The sequence below is a fragment of the Pinus tabuliformis genome, chromosome 3_2 (assembly GCF_031772625.1).
Source record: "Pinus tabuliformis cultivar Carrire ecotype Pingquan chromosome 3_2, CPIR1, whole genome shotgun sequence".
NCBI lineage: Eukaryota > Viridiplantae > Streptophyta > Pinopsida > Pinales > Pinaceae > Pinus > Pinus tabuliformis.
Genome location: NC_142302.1, coordinates 110,112,635 through 110,123,780, shown reverse-complemented (window position 1 = coordinate 110,123,780; position 11,146 = coordinate 110,112,635).

Here is an 11,146-nt window from a genome sequence, read left to right as displayed (position 1 = left end):
TTTGTGGCTTTATATTATTATTGTTAGGTCGGCTGGATTATATTGTGACTCCTTAGACTCCTATATATAGAAAGGAGGTTTTGTCATTTGTATCATCCAAGAATTGTTCATTTATGTAATGTAAAGGAGGTTGCCCCCTCGAAGAGGCTGAATTCTAAGGCGTTGATCTATCTTTTCTATCTTTTCTTGAGCTGGTTTCATAACATGCACCTGCTTCTTGATTTCAACATTCTCTAAAATGGACAACCTTTTATACCTGTGGCTGCAATGGTTGTTTCATCTCCTAAGTCCAATCCCAAATCTTTCTAAATAGTTGCAGCAATCTTCTTTTTCTTGCCCTCGAACTTCTTAGGTTTCAGATCCGGATGCAGAATCCAACAGTGCTCATCATCATGCCCATCCTTCTTACAATGAGTGCATGAAGACTTGCTTTTCTGTGCGGTATTGGCCTGCCTTGCTTTCCATTTCTGTTTTCTTTTCTCCTTATTCTTGCTTGCAGTGGGTTGGGACGAGCCCCCAACTTCTGGGTTTCTATTCTTTCCTCTAGCTTCTAAATGCGTATCTTGAACAAATACCTCATCTATACTAGTGGGATTGAACATGAGGATAGTGTGCCTCATGTAGCTGTGTAGACCACTGATGTACTTCAACAGAGTCTCAGGTGAGTCTAATGAGATTCCTAGAATCAATGCTCTCTTCCTAAATTCTTGGGTGTAACCTTGTACACTTTGCCCTTTCAACTGAAGAAGAGTTTGCCAGCTCATCATGGCTTGCTGCATGTAGCCCAGTGGATAGAACTACTTTTTGATTGCAGAAACAAACTCACTCCAGACAGAAATAGTCTTACCATGTCTCTTCATGTCAGCCTGGGTCATGCATTCCCACCAAACCAAGGCAGTGCCTCCAAGGCGTAGGCTGGCTAGCCGAATCTGGCTCTTGTCTGAATCAATACTCTGTACTCTGCAATAAACATCAATTTGTCTAATCCAATTGTCCAATTTTTCTGCATTCAACTCTCCATCATATATTGGTAAATCAAATTTAACATCTAGTTTAATAAAAGATGTCTTCTTTTTATGTTCAGGGCTATTAGGAGGTGTGAGAAAGCTTTCTTCTTTCCCTTTACCTTTTGAGTGGTCATGGAGGAGAGACTCTTCTTCTCCTTTATCTTGTTTAGAGCCTAATGAATCTTCATCTTTATGTTTTCTAAAGTCCTTATACATTTCCTCTACCATGGACCTTATGGCTAGGAAACTATCTATAAATTGAGGGTCTGGCCCCACAGAACCTTCCTCTGACATTTTCTTCTGAGGATAGACTCTTCCAATCTCAGGATTAGTTTCGACCAACTCTCCTTCTCCTAATTTGAGCTTTGATCTAGTTAGCATTCAACAACAAAATCCAGCGCAAGCTTGTCTAACCTTAACATCATAAAGCTCTGATACCACTTGATCTAAAAATCACTTAAGTATGATATCAGTTAATTAATGTAGGTATTACAGACTCGTGTTGGTGATATGCCTATGATATTTAAAGCAACGGATTGATAAGATTGCGAAATACATAGGCATTGGAAAACAGTAAGAGAAACACAGCAAGAAAATGCAAAACACAACAATTTAATAAGGAGTTCACCCAATCCTCCTGGGCTACATCTCCTAGTCCAGCTTTCAGTGGTGGCCTTATTTTATTGTGTTTTAAGCAGAGTTTTTACAATGAGGAGCTCAAGTTGAGTCTCTTGGAACAGATGATGCTTAGTAGGGTGGTACTTGGATTCCCCAAGCCACTAGAGCACACAAACTCCCCCTTACCAAGTCTCAACCTCAACTGGTCTTAATGGGATGAGTCCAACTTGGTACTCAGTTCTCGACAGATATCCTCACAGGGATTGCTTGAATCTCTCAAGCCTTCTCGGTTCTGTCTGCTCGATGTTTCCTTGGCTCTGCAGGTTAGCTTGACTTTTGTTCTCTGCTTCTTGCTCTTCTCTGTTCCATCCCTTCTATCCTCCTCGTCTGTTCTCTGTCTATTCATGGCTTAAAGCCAATCCGTCCCTTCACTATTCACTTCCTCTCCTATCCCTTCGGTTCGCCTACCTCTGTTCGCTTGGAATTCCCTGCTTCTGTGTCATCGCCACTATGTAACGTTTCACGGGAGGTGGCCACTTGTCCTCTCACGAACTGAGCGCCAGCTCTTCCTCGAACGGTTCGTTATTTCAGTTACTTTGTGAAATTATTCATTCGCTAGCTCAACGGTCAAATCGAACTTCAAACTTTTATGCGTCGTAGTTTATTCCCCCCTCCAAATCCGGTTTCCCATTGGGTGCAATCTCCGTCGTTAGATCTGGGGCCTCTAGATCCTACAGTTATCACTCTTATCACACAGTTGACTTGCTCGACCGTTAGCCTGCGATGAGGGCGGTTTTCTCTCTCATCTACCAGACACGAGTCGTTCAACGTATGGAATCGCTTGGTCCTCTGACAAACCCGCTTACTGCCCAAATTGCCTCCAATATTCTGCCAGTTTTGGAGTGCAGGACCCGCCTATCATTTTAGCACTTTTCCCATGGTTTCTTGGCTTCCCTTGCGACCGTGTGCCGGGGGCTTTTCCTTCCTGAGGGGTTTTTCCTAGCTATACACAAATTGCGCATCAGAAATGGCCTCCGTTTTCTGATATGGTCTTCCCAATTGCTATTTCGCGCCACTACGCAATCTCTATGTGCCAACGGTCAGCTCGCTTTGACCGAGGTCTTCATTGTTCTGTGTTGGCTACAAACTGCCACTGTCCAGAGGTCCTTCCTGATAGCTCGTTGTTCATAAGATTTTTTGAAGTCTATCATGATTTGAAACAATCATAGAAACTTGGATAATTTTCAATGATCCAATTCGGATCACCAAGGCAAAAGCCTACTTTTCCATGATGTTATATTTCAAAGAAACATCTCTTAAACCCCTCTTAAAAAATGTTATGGGCTACTCATGATCCTCTCAGTTATTCTGCATTAGTATTGTTGCAATAATGTGCTTCGAGGCAAAGGAGAACATAATGAAATGCTTTGTGTAATCAGGACTAACCAAAACAGTAGCACAAGTTAAGGCTGACTTTACCTCATTGAATGACCTTTTTTCTTCAGCAGTCCACTTGATGTCACTATCTTTCCTCAACATATTTGTGATAGCTCTTAAAATTTCAGCCAAATTTGGAATAAACCGCCTCAAAAAGTTAATTCTCCCAAGAAGAGACTGCACCTCCTTATTTCTTAGGGTATCAATATTCTAAATTGCGTCAATCTTGTTAGGGTCAATTCTGATGCCATCTTCCGAGCAGCTTACCCTCCGCCATTCCAAAAAGAGACTTTTTGGGTTCAACAATTTTTCATACTTCCTACACTTCTCAAAGACAATTCTCAAATGTTGCAAATGATCTTCAACAAATTTAGAAGACACAGTAATATCATCAAGGTAAATAACAATAAACCTATCCTTCTTATCTGCAAAAGCAATGTTCATAACCCTCTGAAATTTTGCCCCTGCATTCATAAGTCCAAAAGGAATTTTCATATACATAAATGTCCCCCATAGTGTTGTGAAGGTTGTTTTGTCTTGATCATCCGAATGCACTAAAATCTAGTTGCAACCAAAGAAGCCATCAAGCAATGAAATTTTTCTAGAACCAACTACCCACTGCAATATGTGATCCATCTTTGGCAAGGGGTAATTATCTTTGAGAGAAACCTTATTGAGGTTTTGAAAATCCACACATAACCTTATCTCTCTGGTTTTCTTCCTCACTGGTACTAGATTTGAAAACCACTTAGAAAATCCTAAAGGGACAATGATCTTTGCATCAAAAAGCTTTCTTACCTCTTTCTCAATTAAGGGCAGAAAAATAGGGTTAGTCCTTCTTAGCTTTTGCTTGAAAGGTTTCTGATCTTATTTGATAGGAATAGTGTGTTGAATTATACTTTTGTCATAGGCCTTCAAATCCTCATATCCCCATGCAAAGACATCATAATACTCCCTCATCAGATCAATATATTTTTTCTTCTCTTCCGAAGGTAAAGACTTAGATATTTTTACAATTTTTGGTTTGTCTTGGGTCCCTATATTACAGTCCTCCACTTCAGGTTCAATAGGTTGTATTTTGGGTTTACGAGCCACATCATTGAAGTCAAACAATTCCTCCAATGGGACTAAACCTCTTGGGATCACATTATCCTTTAGCTACAAAATTCTTAAGTATGATTCATGCTTGTCAGAACTTTCACATATTTGATTCAAATTAGCTTCCTCTTAATCATTATCAACACTACTTCCCCCATCAATATGCAAATTTTCAAATTCTTCCTTCAATTGCAGAAAATTATCTAGTTGCTTGTCACTATCAAAAACTTGCCAATATCTCACATTGTCTGGGACAAAAGGCCTATGTTTTACCTCAATTTCATACTTCTTATTTGGATGGAAAGGTATCTTACATGTACTAGTTGAGGTGGCCAAATCATCCGCAAACACATTTTGATCTCTAGGGATCACAAACAAATGGTATTCTGGAAAACATTGCAGAAAATCTAGGACAACATTTCTATATGCCCTCATCCTGGGGTGTTTGGCCAAGTACTCACCTTTAATTTGCTTAATAATTATTTTTGAGTCTCCATGGACTAAAATTATTTTGGATCCTGGCATTTTCAATTGTTGCAGCCCCAAAATCAGTGCCTCATATTCGACAACATTGTTGGTACATTCAAAGGCAAGTTTATAGGAATAAGTTTTTGACCTGCCTAATTTTGAGTCTAATATCCATACACCAGCCCTAGCTCCTTCCTTGTTGACTGCCCCATCAAAATCCATATTCCATAAGCCTTCTTCATCATCATCATTTTCTGTTTTAGCCTCCAGCATCACACCTTCTTCCTTTTTTAATTTGTTGTCCATGTTTTGCACTTCTTCTTCAATGCATTAATCACTGTAGAGGATGAAAGAATCCATATCTGAATGCATGGAATAAACCAGATAATTAATTGGTTTGTCTTGACTTCTTACCATGTACTTCATGAGAGTTTCCCTATACAATTTTCTTGGTTTTCAAAACATCGGGATAATTTCCTATGGCATGTCTAACTGCAGAGAACCCTTCAACTTGGCACCCCAAGACCTTGATAACAGCATACCATATTTTGGAGGGATGTCAGTAACAACCACATCCATAACCACACTTTTGGCTGTAATTTGTGTAAGAGTGTGTTAATGGTGCTGGATCCCCCAACATACCAAGGGATATCCCTGGTAAGAAGTCCCAATTAGACCTCAAACCATTTGGTGTAGGAGTCCCAGCAGTGGGTGTACAATATTGCCTTGACCGCGGTTTCGCGCAGAGGCAAGTAAGATGTCCTTGTTAGTAGTAAGGGTGTGACATGCACAGAAAGCCAAGGAAGGTGCATGAATGGTTCTAACACACACAAGGTGGAGTGAGTGCACCCCTTGGAAACCTATGGAAACATGCAACTTGGAAGGGAACACATGAGCAAAGATGCATCACGAACTGGAAGGCAGACAAACCAACAATCCAAAGTGATGGTTAAACCAACAGGATATCTCAGTAAGATTCATACATACATATATAGAAAGAGTCTATACATACATGTGTAAGAAAATAGATACATATATCATTAGCGTAACCAAGTTAACTAAAATACAATAACAACATATGCATGAACCGTGTTGGCTTTGTTATATTAAGAAGTGAAACTTCCAATCATACATTACAACCATGACCAACCACTAGTCTCGATAACAGAATGTTACATTCACTGCTGCCTGCTCCTCCAAAGAGATGTACTAGCTCTGAACTGTGGAGAAGCCAAGGCTCGTTACAATACTCTCCAAGATTTCTCTAAGATACTCCTATTGGAAGCTTGGCTTCCCAAGAACCTCTACAATGAGTTATGAGGTTCTATAAATAAAAAAAGGTGGGGTGACCCTTGAAATTCCCCTTTGTGACTCTTCACATACCCTCATCACTCTTCACATACTACATGATTATTACATTCAACTATCGACATTTGGACTTCCCCTTTACAATATGTTACATACAATCTGCACATGTACCCATATGAGACAAAATAGGCTTAAGAAATCCATGCAATCTATCACTAAGACTCGGACAGTTGTGGGAATACCAACTCTTTGACATCCTCACGATGATCGATGGTGGCAGACTGATGCCAAGATTGGTCGTCTGTGATGGTGTCTGCGTGCTTAATGGTGACATCCCACTGAAAGTGATCTCTTGCCTCTGTTGCATCTGGGTACACTGATATGGATCCTCTGTCCAACTCGTCTGACAACGTGTGCATCATCGTCTTGAGTGTAGTTGGAACAGCAACATACTGATAAATAGTGTTTGTGCTAATCTTCAAGTGTGTGTTGGTGACTATGCGCATCAACTTGTCTGAATACATGTTCATCTCCAGTCAGACTTGGTTCTTGTCTTTGCCTCAGTTAGTGTTCCAATGGGTGGTATCGCACGCGTGCGCATAATGACATCCATGCTCTCGAAAACCCTTGCATGCGATCAACGACACTGCTCACCCTGTCTGCTCCGTACCAACTATTGGGTTGGGTCTATAACCTATATGGGCGCAGTTTCATCAATATGTACATGTTTCGCCTCTTGCTATACCTGGTCCTACTGCAACTCCTTCTCTCGTCTATGCAGTGCCTGTTCTTCCTTGAGTTTCCACTTCATCACCTATGACTCCTTCTCTATTTCTCTCTCTGCCTTCACACGATCCTCTTGTCGCACTGTCACCTCATAGCCTCAATCTCCAAAACTGCTTTCATCACAAGTGGATCTGCTTGAACTTGCAACTTTGCTCCGCCTCTGCGCTATCAACAACCTTCCTCTTACATTTGTCGCACACAAGTGTGCTACCTTCTGTTACTGCTGATGGTGTTGTTCATTATGATGTCGCTGCCATTTCATCCTGATATCCTTGTCCATGAACAACTTGATGTCTTCATGGATAGGCAAGTTCATAGACACTTGATCGACTGCATCCCCAATTGCACTCTCAATGGTGTCTTTGACTCTTCTCTCCTGGAAGCCATTGTACCTGTGCTGATGAGAGGTAGATGAACATCTATGACACTTGGAGACATAGAAACACTCATGGAAAGTAATCTATTAGTTGAAAACCAAAACAAACTAACGGACTAACATGCAACATACATGTGTGACTATCTGTGAAGATTACGCAATTTTTACTGGGAGGTTGGAAGACTGACTACCAAAACTACGTAAGGCACAGTTTGGGTTACCCAGAGGCTGACTGACTTCTAGAACTATGCAATGCATAGTCCATCCTAGCCTGTTGAGGACTGAAACTGCGCAATGCGCAATTTTTGTCAATAGTGACATGCAAACCAACAACTATATTGTGCAGTTTCTAGGGCCAGCAAGGCACTGCCTCCCAGAATTGCACAATACAAGCCTGGAGGTCAGTGTTGGGCTAGACTTACACAGTTTCTAGAGGGAAGGTAGAGCCTTCACTTCGAGAAATGTGCAATGCTAGCCAGGAAAGGCAAGGTCTAGGCTAAGGTAGCACAGACCCGCCAACGAGTGACTAAAAACATGAGAATTTTGAACACATGGTGAAACTGAGTGTAAACAAGAGTTAATGATCATGCATGCAAACAATAAGTGTAGAATTCAGAAAACAGAAAACATGCATGTGTGAAGCGGGTTGCCACAATGGCGACCGTCACTGCAAAAATAGTGTCGTGCATGCAACAGTGGTGGGATGCAAACAAAAACTGAAATGATGCTTCTACAAGCTAACATACATTAAAATGATAGCAAGTGCTCATTGAAATCAAGCAGGAATCACTTACATAAAGCGAAACACAAAAAGCGACAGAAACGCAACGCAACACATGAGAAGCAGACTTACCCTGAAGCAACTAAGGTGAAAGTGTTGGAGACTCCTTAATACGATGTGGGATGTCAGAGCTACAAGATGGATGTGAGGAATGAGCATTGCATCATCTGGTTCATAAGTTTTGATAAGATCAAGGTTATGATGTGCATCCCACAAATATAGGAAAAAGCGACACTTGGCAGGAGGTTTCTAAAATAATCTTTTCATGTAACCTCCAGTTGCTAAAAATAGATCCCTACTATCTAGGGATCCATTTTTTGTGCTGCCTTTTTCTATTTCGAGAAAAGCAGCCCATACATGAAATCAGTTTTGCTCAGTCCCGGAGGGAATCAGTCAACCTGAAGGCACATGCATCAGTCTGCCAGCTTGGGATGAAAATTTGTGCAGTTTCTGGGCTGAGAAGAGCTGGTTGTCTATCATGCATTGCGCAATTTCTGGGCTAAGCAAGTCATTACCTCCCAGAATTGTGCAATTTCAGGGCTTGTTATCGGGAAATCTAGTGTCTATGCAGAGCTGCTAGTCCCACTAAGGCTAGCTGCTACCTTAGAAACAAATAAACTAAAACCACTTTCGTTTTCCTTTATGAGAAGTAGATAAGAGGGGAAAGAAGGAGACCAACCTCTGTCTTGCGCTTGGTTCCTTACTTGATTCCTCTCCCTTCTGATAGACCTTTGCCACTTGTTTCCTCATTTACCCAGCGTCAAAGAGTACCTGTAGAATCAAAGCAGCATAACACTATCCAGGAGCAGAGATCTACTATCATAAACAATATAGGACCAGATATATATTGACCACACAAATGCATATATCATCAATCATACAAGAATGTGGAGGAAAAATCGAATATATTTATTAATAATCAAGAATAGCAAAGAGGATTACAACCAATTGTTCTGACACAGCATCATCCTCTCAGCAAGAAAGCCCTTCTTCACCTCATGAAAAGCTTAGATCACCCAACACTATGATGTTACACCAAGAAACCAGCAGCACTTCCTTACAAGATACAAAATTCCAGCCTCTGTATCTCTGGGATGAGGGATACATATATAGATGTTTGCAAGGGGGGTGAGATTGATGATCTCTTACTCATCCCTGGGCGAATGCAGTGAGGCAAGTGTCACAGGAGAAGTTTTTGGAAGATTCCATGATCCTCCACCTCACAGATTGACCTTGCCATTTGTCCACTCTCGCCCATCGCACCCCATAGAAGGGCTTTTCAGTATGCATCGCACCTCCCATGTGCATTTAGGTGGGTTTCAGCGCACTTTGACCATGGAGCAGGTGAGATGGTCTAGTTTTGACCAGTTCTGAGTAGTTTTTCATGGGGAACTTCTGGGAGATGCTGTAATCAATTGACCTTGTTCTTTTAGGGGTTGGAACAACACTTTTAGGGACTTAGGAGCCCTTAGTTTATGGAAATTTATGATTGGGTTTGTAGTGCCCAAAAATTTCTATAACAGTTGCCCCCTAAAGCATGAGGTTGTTAATCTTTTTTGATGTCAGGTGAAATGCTTTATCATGAGGATCCAAAGTTTTTTCGAGCTGGAAGGCGACCTGTAATAAGATACAATACAATACATTATCTTCATAATATTTTCATGATCTATCTGAGGCGGGCATTCCCCTGCTCAGCTTTATAAATTCACTTTCATGTACATAAGACAGAAAATCGTCTGAGTGAAGACTGATGATTCTAGTATAGCCATCATCCCTTGGATTGGATGATTATCTGTGCAGCAATGATGTACATTTGATGTCTTTATTTTCCTGAATATATATCGCAGCCCGGATGGATGAAACTAGATTCGGAGTCTTCAATCTCGTTCGATCTTCACTCAAAGTACAAGTCAATCCATGTGAGAGATGTTCTAGAGTCGAACATGGAAAGACATCACCTGATTACTAGCCAATGATGTAAGCTGTTAACAGGCGCGAGAGGATTCACCGATAATGATGATGACCCTCAAGGTACTACAGTACAATTCACGTGGTGTGAATAAGGGACTTGGTGTCGAACACCACACAAAATCTTTTGGTCAAAGGCCATTGATGTAAACCTGTCACCGAAAGTGAGAAAATTGCCATTGAGGCATGCAAGCTTCAAAGTACTAAAAGGGTTGTTCCTAGATCGACCTCTTGGATAATGAGCTGATGTCGACAAGAAGTGATATGTCATAGGAGGGCCTCAGTGAATCCCACATCAATGACACGGAACGGAGCAAATGATTTTAATGGAGGTGAAAACGATCTGATGATATAAGGTTCAAGGTGGCGGTCATGAAAGAATGGTATTGCAGTGGATGAGACACAGGTGAATTCTCTGAGCGACTTCTCTTGAACATATTGGTGACACTGACATGATGGATTGGTAGCGTTAACCCCAAATATGGATGGTGTGATGGACCAATGGTGATATGACCAGTGAACGGAACAACCCAACCCAACTTGGATGCGGAGTGAAAGTGTCATGTTCAAGAGCGACTTGCTACCAATAAAGTTTCTTCAAGTTTTCTTCCCAATTTTTCCCCAGTCATTGCTGACCAATACCTCTTTATTTTTGTCAAGCTTGAGGAGGATAACGTAGGCTTGTTCTATAATTTTCCCTTCGGGCAAACCCATCGCTATGTTTTAACGAGCCTAGCGATAGTGAAACTCGTTCTTGTCTGTATGGACAAGTCTGTCGCTATTTGGTTTTAACGAGTTTAATGACAAAGATAACTCGGTCCTTTTCAATTGTAGAGACTCTGAAAAAGGGATGTAAAGAAAACTCCAATGATCCTTTTTCGTCATATAATCCCTTGAGTCTAAAAAAGTATAAAAAAATACAAGAGGGATGAATTTTCGGTAATTTTAACGAGCCGAACAAAACAAGCGCTCGATCCTTTTGTGTAATAATCCCTCAGGTCCAAAAAGCTTAAAATCTAAATGAGGGATAGCACTTCTGGTCACTTTAACGAGCTGGAGAGGCTAATTTCTCGACAATCTTTTCATATTTTACGAGTCAGATGAAAATAGCTTAAAGGAGACTCGTTTTTTGAGGAACGAGTGATAAATTTGGGTAGCAGCTAATTCCATGTAAGGTTTGGAATTTTCCAATCACGACAGTGTCACAAGGATGGCTAACAGGATCACTCTTCGCAGTTGTTCCTCAAAAAGGGTAAACAATCAAATGGAGGTGAATGATCGGCCAATACAGAGTGGAGG